This window comes from Mus musculus, chromosome 11, assembly GCF_000001635.26.
Source record: "Mus musculus strain C57BL/6J chromosome 11, GRCm38.p6 C57BL/6J".
NCBI lineage: Eukaryota > Metazoa > Chordata > Mammalia > Rodentia > Muridae > Mus > Mus musculus.
The window spans coordinates 114,527,787-114,542,080 of NC_000077.6; the positions used below are offsets into that span (position 1 = coordinate 114,527,787).

Here is a 14,294-nt window from a genome sequence, read left to right on the forward strand (position 1 = left end):
CGTGCGTGCGTGCGTGCGTGCGTGCGTGCGTGCGTGCGTGCGTGCGTGCGTGCGTGGATGTATATGCATGCCTGCATGGGTGCATGTGAGTGCGTGAGTGTTAATATGCAGAGCCAGACCTTATTGGTGGGTGTTGTTCTCTATTGCTGTCTTTTTTCTTTTTTTTTTTTAAAGACAGAGTCTCACTGAATCTGAGGCTTACCAATTCAGGTAGTTTGACGGGCAAGTGAGTCCCAGGGATCCTCCTGCCTCATCCTCTTCTGCTGTTGGGAGTACAGGCACAGGTTGATGTGCCTAACTTTTATACATGAGTCCTGAAGGATCAAAAGGTCCTACCGCAGGGCTGGAGCAGTGGTTAGAAGAGGGTGTTGCTCTTGTAGAGGACCTGGAACCATTTGGGGGGCTACATGGTAGGTTTTTTTTGTTTTTTTGTTTTTTTGTTTTTTTGTTTTTTTTTTTGAGACAGGGTTTCTCTGTGTAGCCCTGGCTGTCCTGGAACTCACTTTGTAGACCAGGCTGGCCTCGAACCCAGAAATCCGCCTGCCTCCCAAGTGCTGGGATTAAAGGCGTACGCCACCACACCTGGTCTGGTAGCTTCATTTTTAAAAGATTTATTTATTTATTTATTTATTTATTTATTTATTTTAGTATAGGAGTACGCTGTAGCTGTACAGATGTTTGTGGGCCATCATGTGGTTGCTGGGAGGTCCTCTGTTCACTCCCACCCTGCTTGCTCCAGCCCAAAGATTTATTCATTACTATATGTATGTACATTGTAGCTGACTTTAGACGCACCAGAAGAGGGTGTCAGATCTCATTATGGATGGTTGTGAGCCATCATGTGGTTGCTGGGATTTGAACTCAGGACTTCTGGAGGAGCAGTCAGTGCTCTTAACTGCTGAGCCATCTCTCCAGCAGACACACATGATAGTTTCAGAAGATCTAATACCCTCTTCTGACCTCTGCAGGCACAAAGCACACATGGTTGCACATGCCTGCATGCAGACAAAAAAATCCACACATAAAATAAAGTGAATAAGTCTAATTTAAAAAAAAAATCATATGGCATACTTTCTTGTAGAGATGGGACCCGTACAAAAGATGACTCGATTCAAAGAGGGATATCCACCTGTCTCGGGACTGGCACAGCCTCTCTAGGCAGACTGGTAGCTACATCATATTTATTTGCAAGCCTGGGTCTTAAAGGGCAGTGCTACACAGTGGAGATCTCTTGACTCCTCCCTTGGGTAAGTGAATGGCTCCTGGCCCTGAGAAGGCTTGGCTATGCAGAACCAAAGACAGCCTGGCTGCCCTCCGCTCCCCTTCCACTCCGCTCCCCTTCCACTCCCGGCTCCCTTTCCTCCAACCACAGCCTGCCTGCCTCTGCCTCCCCAGGCCCTGCCTTCCTGGGCCGGGAGCAAAAGCAGCTTATTGAATTTTTTTGTGAGTATTTTGCATGGCGTCTGATTTACAATTCATAACCTGGATTATACCGCAAGTTCAGCCTTCCAGGGTCGGTGTAATTTAGACCTCAGAAATATTTTGCCATGCATTCAATTCCCCTAACATCCGAGGGAGTGTGGAAATGGAACCCACCCCTGGGGGGGGGGGTAGTGTTGGGGGGGGCTGATGGAAGAGAACACATGGGATGATGAATGGGGTAGGGGGAGCAGATCAGAGACAATAGAGGGGTGGGAAGAGAAAATGCTAAACCCCAGCAGAGGAAACAAGAATATGCATGAGAAATGGGGGTTGGGGGACAGGAAAAGCCAAGGGACGAGAGCTCCCATCCCCCATGCCCGCCATGAGCCCCACTGTCCACAGGCTTTGTCAGCTTTGCTGTGTGCCACTACCTAGACACTGATCACCCCACCTTGCCCTGTCTTGCCTTCTGGGAATATGCACAAATCCCTGAACTGATTTTTGGAAATAGTTTTATGGAGATAACATTAGAGTCTCCTATAATTTTGCATTTCAAGTGCATGATGCAGAAGTTTTTAGGCTACCTGCTCAGTCAGTCTTTTCCTGCATCCTATGGGGTCACCCTTGGTCTGTTCCCAGAGGGTGCCAGAGCTTTCCACTGATTTGGACTTAAAATAATAAATATTGGTTCTCCAACAGTTCTGGAGAGATGTGGGTCAGGTGAGAGAGAGAGAGGGAAGAGAGAGAAAGAGAGGAGGAGAGAGAAAGTGAGAGGGGGAGAAAGAAAGAAAGAAAGAAAGAAAGAAAGAAAGAAAGAAAGAAAGAAAGAAAGAAAGAAAGAAAGAAAGGAAGGAAGGAAGGAAGGAAGGAAGGAAGGAAGGAAGGAAGGAAGGAAGGAAGGAAGGAAAGAAGGAAGGAAGGAAAGAAAAGAAGAGAAAAGAAAAGAAAAGAAAAGAAAAGAAAGAGAAGGGAGGGAGGGAGGGAGAATGGAAGGAAGGAAGGAAGGAAGAAGAGACTTAGACAGAGAAAGTGGAAGGGCCCTGAGTTTAATCCCAACACCACAGGTAGCAAAAGACACCCATGTCATTAGGTTTAGGGTGTGCCCTAAATCCAGAAGGACCTCATCTTGTGATCCTTAACTTAGCTACATCTGTAAGGTTTTCAGAGGCCAAGACAAGAGGATTGCCACAAGTCTGAGGCTAGCCTGAGCCACCTTGTGACCCCCAGGCCAGCCTGAGACACAGAATGAGACTGTCTCAAAAAAAATTGAATAAATAATAAAGTCTTGATTCATAGGTGCTAGAGAGTAGGCTCTTTTGCATATTGGAGGCACCACTTAACCCCCTGCCTTCCTCTATTGCCCCACCCCCAGCTCCTGGAAACCATTAATCTGTTTTCCACATCTATAGATTTGCCTATAATGGACATTTCTATGAAAGGGACCCTGCGATCTGTGATCCATTGTGATTGGCTTCTTTTATGTAGCATCATGTCTACATGAAGCCTATCAGGACCTCTTTTAACTACTGGTCATTATCAATATGGATACCCTGCATCTTCATGTTCCTGTGTCAGTTGCTGTCCATGCTATTTCTATTCTTAAGCTATTCTGGACAATGCCACCCTAAAAATCACTGAAGAACTGCTAACAACATCTACTATTAGAGAAAGATCAAGCCGCTCATATTGGCTTTCCTTAAGGCCCAAGGTCAAAGTGTATACAGTAGCCAGCTCCCAAAGGTCAAAGTGTATACAGTAGCCAGCTCCCAAAGGTCAAAGTGTATACAGTAGCCTGCTCCCACAGGTCAAAGTGTATACAGTAGCCAGCTCCCACAGGTCAAAGTGTATACAGTAGCCAGCTCCCACAGGTCAAAGTGTATACAGTAGCCTGCTCCCAAAGGTCAAAGTGTACACAGTAGCCAGTTCCCATAGGTCAAAGTATATACAGTAGCCAGCTCCCACAGGTCAAAGTGTATACAGTAGCCAGCTCCCACAGGTCAAAGTGTATACAGTAGCCAGCTCCCAGATGTTCCTAGTGTTCTCCCACCTCCAGCTTGCTGTTCTTGCTGCCCTGTGATCCCTTCCTTTGAGTACCATGACTTCCTTCTAATAGATGTGGTAAAAGGGATGGAAAGTCACTCTCAGGATCAAGCCACAAAGCACTTGACAGTGGCTGAACAATAGAGTGGTCCAGGGAGGCAGGCTCCACCCTAAGTAATCTCCTTAGAGGCAACAAAGTCAAAGTCTGGCTCAGCCTGCTTCAGGCTTGTTGGAGGTTACTCGGAGGCCTTCCAGAAACCACGTGAGCATAGAGTCAATCTTCCCCAGCCACCACTAGTGGCTTTGGCCCCAGCATGCAAGCCCTGTGAGGCTCCTGAGACAAAGGAGATAGCTCGCTGGGCTGCTGGACTTCCTAACCTGCACTCTCTGAGATAACAGTGTGTGCACTGGTTTAAGCCTCTAAATTTTAGGGCGGCATGCCATTCACTTGTGAATAATGTATATACAGAGAGGACAGAGAAAAGATGATCCTGAGAGTCCCACATTACTGGAATGCAGGGGTGGGGCAGGGAAATACTATTGGAAAGTGTTACTTGTATGGCATGAAATTTGGGGTCTGGGCTGTGGACATCACAAGCTCAAATCCCATTAACTGGTCTGGTTTCCTTCACTGGGGTGGAGGAAAGGTGCAAGGTGACTAGGGAGAAAGGGAGCAGGGGTAAATGAAGTGCAAGCGAGGCGAGCATCGCTGGCCGAGCCCTCACAGTCCGGCTGCACACCAAAGCAAGCGTTTATTGACATTACCTTCTTTTCAGCCTTCTCAGAACCATCTCAGGAGGTCAGCCTTCTTCTCCCTGCTGAGAGACACAGAAGCAGGAGCAGAGAACTTCCACTGTGAGGTTCCCCTCGCCCCAGTGCCCACGCCCACACCACGCAGGGTGACACTTGCGTGGAAGGAGAGCAGAGGGATGAAAATCCAAAGCCGCTTGATTCAGGCAGGTCTGCTGTGCGTCCCAGTTCTGCGGCTTACCATGCCCTCTGCTCCCATCCTGGGGAGAAGGGAAGACTCTTTTTCTTTGCCTCAGAGCAAAGAAACCAAGAAAGAAGACTGTCAGGGACTTCTGGCCTGGAAAGATGAGGGCCAAGTGGGAGGAACTGTGTTTGCCGACACTGAGATGGAAATGGTGATGGGGTAGTGGTGAACGGTGGATGTGGTACAGTGGTAACAGTGGTGGTGGTGACGGTGGCAGAGGTTGTGATGATGACGATAATGGTGCTGGAGACCATTGTGGACGTTGAGGTGAGGGCAATGCTAGAGTTGTAGGGAGCATTAATAGAGGTCATAGTAATAGAGGCCACAGTGAGGAGGGTGGAGGTGATGGTGGGGTGGTAGCAGTGGTGGAGGTGGTAATGATGGGGACAGTGGTAAAGGTTGTGATGATGGTGATGGTGGTAACAGAGGTTGTGATGGTTTGTATATGCTCCACTCAGGGAGTGACACTATTTGGAATGTGTGGCCTTGTTGGTGTGGGTGTGGCCTTATTAGAGTGGGTGTGGCCCAGTTAGAGTGGGTGTGACCTTGTTGGAGTAGGTGTGTCACTGTGGGCATGGGCTTTACAACCCCCAAACTAGCTACCTGGAAGTAAATACTCTGCTAGCAGCCTTCAGATAAAGATGATGAACCCTCAGCTCCTCCTGCACCATGCCTGCCTGGATGCTGCCATGTTCCTACCTTGATGATAATGGACTGAACCTCTGAGCCTGGAAGCCAGCCCCAATTAAATGTTGTCCTTATAAGAGTTGCTTTGGTCATGGTGTCTGTTCACAGCAGTCAAACCCTAACTAAGACAGAGGTGATGGCAGTAGGAGATTGTAGTAATGTGGATGACAGTAACAGGTGATACAGGACAACAGCAACAATGGTTGTCATGGTATCAGTTTAAAGCCACAGATCCTCAGAAGAAAGGGGAGGCCTCATCTCAAAAGTCTCACCAAGCCCAGCCGGCTCTTTTAAAAGTAGCCCCATTGAGAGGACATGGGTAGCGTGTGGCATCAGTAGAATCAAGCTGGTCACATGAGACCCTCCAAATCTAGACTCTTCTAATATCCACAAGCCTGGAGCCTTCCTTCCCCATGGCTGTCCTAAACCAGTTCACTATAGATGTGGGGCTCATTCCAACTCTAGTTCAATGACCACAGCAAAAGGGGCGTCTTCGTGAGTTCAACATACAATCCCCAAGGTTCAGAGGGCCTGGGCTACAATAGCCTAGCATTTGCAAACAAACTGAAATCATTTGGCATGTCCTCGATGACACCCTTGGAGAGGTGCAGGCTAGGTTAGGAGCTGGGCAGTCTGGACCTCCCCCAAAACAGTCAGGGTTTCAGGGCCTTCTGCCCACAGGAGACACTATATCACGACCACATTATTTAAAAGTGGAGGGAGGTTGGTTACTGGGTAGGCCTTTGCCGTGGCGTGGGAAAAAAAAAGCATAATTCATTCTGGTGCTATAATAAAAAGTAACAGCTAATATTCCTGATGGCCCATGCTGTGCCAATTTAAAATTTTGCATGAATTTGCTCGTTTAAAATCATACTGACTCTACAGCCCTGTGCTATCATCACCATCACCACCATAATCATTATCTCATCATTACCACCATCATCATCATCATCACCATCACCATCATCATCTTATGAGGGGGAAACGAAGACACTGAAATAAGTTTCCCATAACTACAGAGAGAGTTATTAAGTGACAGAACTGGGAAAACACCAAGCTCTGGAGGCTCCTGTCCACTGGTGCACACAGCCAAGCTTCCTAGGGACCTGGTCCTGCCTTCCCCACCTTCCCATCATCTGTAGTATTCAGCAATGGCTTCAGTCCCTGTGGCGGGTGGAGAGTCAGGGTCTTGGTAGAAAGCCTTACATGCACCAGGTCTTAATGAAAAAGCCATTGATGACTCTGAAACAAGGCTGGGGGACTCAGGAAACGGGCAAGACAGGCAAGGAAGGCCTAGCAAGAAAGGGAAGCCAGTAGCCCCTAGGGCGGAAAGGGAGGCAGGAAATACTCAGAGACACTGCAAAGACTCACTGAGCACCACTGCTGCCCACCTCCTAGCAGAGAGAGAGAGAGAACCAGGATCAAGCATTCTAACCGCTCTGATCCCACCCACTGAGCCCTCCTCCCTGCCACAGCCTGGCTAGGCAGAGCCAAGGTCAAAAGGCTCACAGGTATCTATTCCTCCAAGACTGGCTCCAGGCCATTGCAGAGAAAGGGAAATTCAAGAGAATTCAAGAGACTGAGGGAGGTGAAGGTTACAGGCTCCTAGGTGGTAAACCTTGATTGGAAGTCTTCCCAAGTCTACCACTGAGGCCCACAACACAACAAGGCATTAGGCGGTGTGCGAGGGCTGTTCTGGGATGTTCATCTGCCAGGCTGCCAGCAGCCGCCTCGGTGTTTTTATAATGGGATTTTAATTCACTCCCCCCATCGCCCTGCTGAGCTGAAAAGCGCTCCTGTTTGTCTATTTCTTGTTAAGTTGCTGCTTAAAACCAGAAACAGGAGGCAAGCCCTCGGGTCCAGTGGCCTCTGGGAGACCCATTCACACTGCCCTCCTGAGGTGCCCCAGAAGGGTCTCCAAAGGCTGATCCTACCTGTGACCAGAGTGGAGAAAGGCTTACAGCTTCAGGACACTGCCCAGCCTCCAGCAAGCCCAAGAAATGACCATCCACCTTGACACGGGCAATGTTACCCAGTGGAACCCAATTCCAAGATCCCTCCCATGCCCTCTACGTCAGCAGCCCTAACATCTGCCCAGCTGTTAGAGCATGAAGCTTGGGCCCCTGCTAATCCCTCTTCCTCCCACACCCACCACATGCAGCCATCAAGCTGGTAGGTTCCCCTCCCCCAACCTCCCAGGGACCTGACCTCGGGTCCACATGCAGCCTTGTAACATGCCAGGCTGGTTTTTGCCTCTTTGAACACTCCGGTCTACGGGCAATTCTCTCTAGATGAGGGTAAGCATGTCTGTCTGTAAATTGGCGCTTCAACTGTGTTTTTGTAAATTGAATCCCAGCATGCTGTTGGCTTCCTGACGCTCTCTCTGAGATTGGCTCCCAAGTGAATCCTAATGTTTTAACCTTCTCCCAAGAAAAGAGAGTAGAATTTTCTGAAAGGCGTTTTGTACTAACCCTCTCATGGTTATGACCGGGATTTTTTTTTTTTTCCTGCTGCTCCGTGTATTAACTGATCTCCTCCACGGCTCCTGGGGGTTCCCAAGGTGTCACTGGTCCTGATGACTGTGCCAGCTACCCTCCACTTGTCGCCTACGTTCATCTTACCATCCTTTCTTTCTCCTCCAGGCTGTCCTATTCTCTGCCTTCTAAATCAGGCATGGCCAGTCCAGGGCGCGAGCCTTTTTTGTTTCAGACTGAAGCTATGGTTCCCTTGACTTTCTCCAGGCCCAGATCCCTCCGTCCCTTTCCCTTGGCCCTTTAGACTTAAGGATGGACTGACTCCCTCTTTATTGCGCCTTGGATCCTATACCACCTGCTTTGGGTCTGTTAACTCTATTCACAAGTCTATAAATGTCCTCTTCATTAAACCGCTTTGGCTGGGATGAGGGATGGCTCAGTGTGTAAGGGCACTTGCTTTCGCATGCCTGAGGACCAACAGTTATGTATAAAGCTGGGACTGGCTCACGTGTGCCTGTAATCCCAGCGCTGTGAGAGACGTGGAGGCAGAGCCAGTACTGGCTTGACTGGCTGCCAGCCTAGCTCCAGATTCAGTGAGAGACACTGCCTCAAAGCAGTAAAGTGGGGAGTGACAGCACAGGTCACGTGATGTCATCCTCTGGCCTCTGCCAGCACAGGCACCTGAATGTGCATGTACACCACTCACACGATAAACAAATGTCGCCGTTGGCTGGAACCCTTCGAAGGTACCATCTGCTGCCCGAGGGGCCTTGCCTGACTTGATAACAGCCACAATAATTATGTTATCACCCTCAAGCTCAAAACTTTGCCTTTGGCTCTTATCCAGGACCTTGACTGACTCAATTCTACCACAGGAGAAGGTGACCAGATCTTCAGGAGAAGCAGGGACACTGTAGGAGCTGGGTACCCCCAGGGCAGGCTTTCTCAAGCTCCATGCTACTGTTATCAGAGGCTGGGTTATTCTCGGGGTGCGGGAGTGTCCCTGTGGGATGCTCCACAACACCAGCAGCATCGGGAGGACCACTTCCTAACCACTAGAATCTCCAGAGACTACTGAGTGTCTTTGGGGGGGGGGGTTCAAAGCTGTCCCTGATTGAGAGTCCCCACCCTTCAAGGGGATGAGTCTGAGCTGAGGGTCAATCAAGGTTTGCTCTCAGACAGGGAGAGTGACCAAGCAACAGAATAGGGACACAGGAAAGAAGTCCTTGCAGGGCGAATAGATAGCTGACAGCTAGCTCACTCTTTGTCCTTACAGCATTGACAAACAGGTGTAGACTCGGTGAAGACCACCCTTCACCTTGTCTGTATAACATGTGACAAACAGCCACTGGCTTTGTGGAAACCCACCCTCACCTTCAGCATGATACTCTGCCTAGCCACAGTGCCTGAGCACAAAGTGTCTAAACAATTGGCTACTCCTGCCCCCTCCTGGCCTCCTCTTCCCCACTCCTGCCCCCTCCTGGCCCCCCTCCTGGCTCCCTTGCCCACTCCTCAGCCCCCAGCCCCCTCCTGGCCCCATCAGCCCCCTTCTGGCACCCTCCTGCCCCCTCCTGGTCCCCTCCTGGCACTCCCCAGCCCCTTCCTGGCCGCTCAGCCCCCTCCTGGCGCCCTCAGTCCCCTCCTGACCCTTACCAATGTTCCCTTTTTCTCATCCCTTCCCTGCCTTGAAATGATTTGGGGAAGCAGCTGGTGGCAGGGGACTACAGCTGCCGCTAAGTTATCCAAACGATTTATCTTAAGATTCATGCAGAATTCATTGTGTGGGGACCAGGGTGGGTTACGCTTTAATATTCATGCAGATTTGGAAGAAATGTTAATCATGGGTTTGGGTAATTTGCACTTTTGCTTAATTCTCCTCCTCCCGGGCTGTGTTGGCCGGCCCCCCAACCCTTTCTCTCCTCCCCTTCTGAGTCCTGAATTTCCTCCAGCTCGCTGTGCCAGCTGGGGTGGGCTCAAAGGCTTCCTGAGTGCCCGGCTGCTGCCTCCCCCTGCCGAGCTGGTCCCACGATGCCTTTGAGTGGGGGAGGAGGTGCCCAGTGGGCAGCCATGAGAAAGAGCTGGAAGCCCCAGGGACATCTTGACAAGAAACAGATAACAGGCTCTAGCAACCAGATATGTGCAAATTAGCATTGATTAGTCTCAAATTAACAGCTTGGGCATTTCAAACCCCAAACAAGGCCCGGGTTCTGTTCTGATCTCTCCCGGGCTTTCCTTGCCCAGCTCCACCCCCTGAAGCTTTGGCTCTCCAAACTGACAGCTGTCAGTTTGCCCTGAGGTAGGGAAGCCAGGTGTGTGGCAGGAGAAGGCCAAAGAGGCTTCACCCAGCTCTTCTCGATCTATACTTACCATTCCCTCTTTTTCCTTACTTCTTGGGGGACAGAACTTTCTGGGAAGTACCCATGAGTCTGACTACTCAGGGTAGCTCAAGAAGAGATCTCTCTTCCCAGCCCTAGGTAGGACCATACTTATATGAGAAATGGATGGAACAAGGACAAGATAGTGTTTACAGGGCCTGCAATCTCCCACCAGGCCTTCTCAGCCAGAACCAGGATAAGCTCCCTTCCTTCTGGGGTCAGCCCCAGATGCTGAGCAGAGAGAGCACGGGGAACTTAAAAAGTGTGCATGAGAACAGACAGCTGACCAGAGCAGAGGTCTTCAGCCCAGACATCGTCCCTTACCTCCCCCACCGTGCAGCTGTCCCTGCCTGGGATCAGAATAATAACCAGGATGATACAGACATGGAGAAAATGCACACAGCCAATGTCACCCCTTCCCTTGCCACGCCCATGTCGGTGAAGTCTAGGTATCCAGACCCCGAACCTTACAGCAGTGCATGGGCACACAAACTTGCACGTGTGTGCGCGCGTGTGCTTGCGCGCGCGCACACACACACAGAGCACACTCACACACTGAGGTGCCCTGGAATTGAAGTCCCCTAGGAAGGCTGTTGGCCACACTACATTTAAAAAGCAGAGTGAGTATGGTTACCATGAAGGTAGAGCTGAGACTTGCTCCTGTGTCCAGAGGAGGAGGCCACACAGCACCCAGAATTCAAGGAAACGTCGAACGGTAAAGTTGCGGCAGGCATGGGACAGTGGGGCCTCAGTGGTAACGTTCCCCCTGAGGTGGCTGATTTTTTTTTTTTTTCCTATTAACTTCTTACCACAAAGACTCACCTGGGAATGAAGTCTCACATCTGAAGAATTATCTAGGTCAGCTTTGTTTGTGGCTTTGTCTGTAGGGGATCATCTTAATTGTTAATGGAGCCACCCCCACTGAGGGTGGAGCCATTCCCTGGACTGTATAAAAGTACTGAGGGCAAGCTGAGCAGCAAGCAAGCAAATTTTATTCTCCCCCTGCTCCACCATGGACACGATGGTTTAAGTTTCTTGGCTTCCCTCAAATAATAGAGAGTGTGGAATTGTAAGCCAGTTAACCACTCCCCACCCCTGCCTGCCATCACTTTATTTTAAAGTATCTGTCACAGCAACAGAAGTGAAAGTAGAACACATTCAGAGCTCTGGGATTCGGAGATCAATCAGGGAGAGATGGTGACCCAGGAGAGCTGGCCCGGTGCAGCAGGCTGGCATGATCCTTGGCACACGAGGACAGTGTTTCTGTCTGCCAAACATGCTGTCCCTTCTTCGGGATCATTCAGGTGCTCCTTAGACATTATGAGTGGCTCAGACACAGTGACCTGAGCAGTCCCTCCTCATGATGAAGAGACTTCACCCCATGATATCTGTGATGGCTCTTCTTAGTTGTCAACTTGACTACATTTGGAATTAAAGAAAATGACTGGGCACACCTGTAAGGGACTTTTTCTTTCTTAATTAAATCATTTGAAGTGGGAAGACATGCTTCTAATCCAGGTCTTTGAGGTGGGAAGGTCTGCCTTTAATCTGGTCCACATCAGCCGCCAGCCTATGAAAGAACAGGAAGGAGGGCGGTTCCTCCTTTTGCCTGCTTGTTCTCGCTCTCATTCTCACTAGCAAGCCCATTCCTTCACTGGCATCAGAGCCTACTTCTTCAGGATTCCGGCATATGCTGAAGTCCAGCTGAGACATCCAGCCTCATGGACTGAACAGCTACTGAGTCCTTAAACCTATCGTTCATAAGCAGGACTAGCTGGACCACAGCCTGTAAGCCATTCTAATAAATCCCCTTTATATACAGAGAGATCCAGTCTATACGTTCTGATCCTCTAGAGCATCTTGACTGATACCACATCCCAGGTGACACTATGACAGATGCTGTGGTCTCTGGTCAGAATGCTTGGCTCAGAGGTGGACTGCGGTCCAAGACAGCCAAGCAGAGTCTTTTCTGGGTCAACTCTGTTACTATGTCGGAAAAAAAAAAATTACACTTTGGAGAGTCCAAGAGCTGTAATAAATGTGGATAGAGGCACCAATAGGCAGAGAGGCTGTTGGGGCGGATAATGAGAACTGAATTTTATACACAATTTAGCTGTCAACTAAGTCTGGCTCTTTAAAAAGGGAAGTCTTTAAAGATCCACAAAGGGGTCATCAGGATGGCTCGGTGGGTAAAGGCACTTGTTGCCGAGTTTGACAACCTGAGTGTGATCCCTGGGACCCACACGGTGGAAGGAGAGAACTAACTCCCCCGAGTTGTCCTCTGCCTCTCAGAGACGATGCTATCGTATATGCTTCTTCCCTCGTCTACGAGAAATAAATAAAAATTAGGGGAAATCCCCACAAGACCGGTAAAGTCGTTTTAAGAGGAAGAAATGGGTATATATTTAATATTAAATATTTCTGGGTATGAAGTTGAGATGCTGAGAGTTCCAATTTGCAAATTCACAGCTCTTCCTATAAAATTATGTCTCCGAGTTAAGAGGTGTCGAGGGCAAGTGGGCATTTAAAGTACAGAGAGAACTTTAACAGCTTTCGCTTCTACTGAGTGTCTTTTGCATATGGGGTAGGAGATGGTATAAAAGGTCATTCATAACTATCTTTTTAAAGGTCATCTTTATTGCGATTGAGCAAAGTGCACACATTTATTTTTAAAATACTGTGCACTGGAGTTTCTGGCAATGGGGGTGTGGCAGCTGGCAAGGTCACTCTTTAAGTCTCACTAGCCCAGGCCGTAGCAAAGCTATTCCCTCCAAGAATCTCAAGGTCCCAGGTTCTTTTAGTTGAGACTTTTGTGCTCACAGAACAACTGTGTGCCAGGGTGTTTTTATCTTGACTGACTTAGACTATGCATACCCTGCCATTGGTCTCATCCATTAAACTGCGCCAGACCAATCACCAACAGTGACACCATGTGGTCGTGAGAAGTAATTGCAGTAATAGAAGACTAGATAGCCTGTTAGCCAAATCTCAGATCACAGAGCAGGGCTGGGTGTGAGTGCTGACATCCTCTGATGAATCAGTGTGAAAGGGGCCATAAGGGGGACATTTGGAGTATTTTGAGGATTTTGAGGATTCTGGTTTAAAAAAAAAAATGGAGGGAAAAGAAAAATCTGTACTCTGCATCCCAGAGTGAACAGCACATTTGGTTTCCAGAAAGCATCCAGGACAGGACAGCAGTTAAGGGTCAAGAGGTCTGGGGAGTTGTAGAGCTGGCTCAACATTAAGATCATGTGCTACTTGTGGTGGTTTCAAAAAGAATATCCAATAAAGATACAGGCTCATATATTTGAATTCTTGGTCCCCAGTTAATGGAACACTGTGGGAAGGATTAGAAGGTGTGGCCTTGTTGGACATGTGTCACTGGAGATGAGCTTTGGGATTTCAAAGGCCCACCCTATTCCCAGTTAGCTTGGAGCCTTCCTACTATCAGATGGATGGTCCACCACAGCATCCATTTGGTGAGTGAGATAAGAGGAAGTCTCCTGCTTCAGTGCAGCAGGAAGAGCCCTGCTGGGAAACTCAGATGGTGCTCATGTAGGTTGCCAAATCCAGGGGCACTTCCAGACCACCTGCAAAGCAGCTCTTATCCCCCACCCCCACCCCACCCCTAGGTCCTGCTGGAGCACACTCTTGACTTCCACCTGAGCACCCACACTAACCCTTCTCTTGAGAAACTGCAGGGCTGTGGACCATTGGAGGAAGCCTGATAAGGTTGAACTAAAGCCCAGGAGGCCTTGAAGGGACGGTAGGAACTTTGCCGGCTCCTGGCACCAGGTCCCTATCACATAGCTGCGGCCTCCCCACAGAGAGATTTGTGGCCCACAGTCAGGTACGGACAACACCCCAAGCCCTTCCACTAGTAGATGAGGCATCCCTAACACCTCAGACCAAAACAATAGGCAAAGAGACTTGATCTGTGGTCACATAGGCTCATGACAGCATTCTCCATGCTAATGAGATACCTAGAGGCCTGGAGGGCAGAGCCAATAAGTTTCCCTTCCTACACATTCTTCACCACCAAACCTGCCACCAAACTAAGGACTCTCCCCACTGGGACAAGCTGAAACGCCCCTTCTCCCCGCACCCCCCCACACACATACTTCAAACTAGACCCAGCCCACTGGCCCCCATTTCTTTCTCAGCTTTTCCGTGACTCTCAGCAGCGCCTGGATGTCAAAGACCCTGAGAACCCCACAGCCCCGGCTTCATTGAAGGCCTGGGGACTCCTGGACCAGCTCTGGCTTTCCCACCCCCACAGCGGTGCCTCGGCTCCTCCCTACA

General features: G+C 49.5%; 1 long non-coding RNA gene across 4 annotated transcripts in view; it reads right to left on the minus strand.

The window, feature by feature from the left end:
• Gm31724 overlaps nt 1–14,294 on the minus strand; it is a 94,298-nt gene that overhangs the window by 10,398 nt on the left and 69,606 nt on the right. For 2 of the 4 annotated variants that reach the window (XR_880309.2, XR_880308.2), the window contains exon 1: nt 4,228–4,927. This is a non-coding gene — a long non-coding RNA (predicted gene, 31724). Of the gene's footprint in view, nt 1–4,227; nt 4,928–14,294 lie in introns of those variants that run through there. The other 2 variants (XR_880310.1, XR_389144.2) reach the window with 1 other exon arrangement.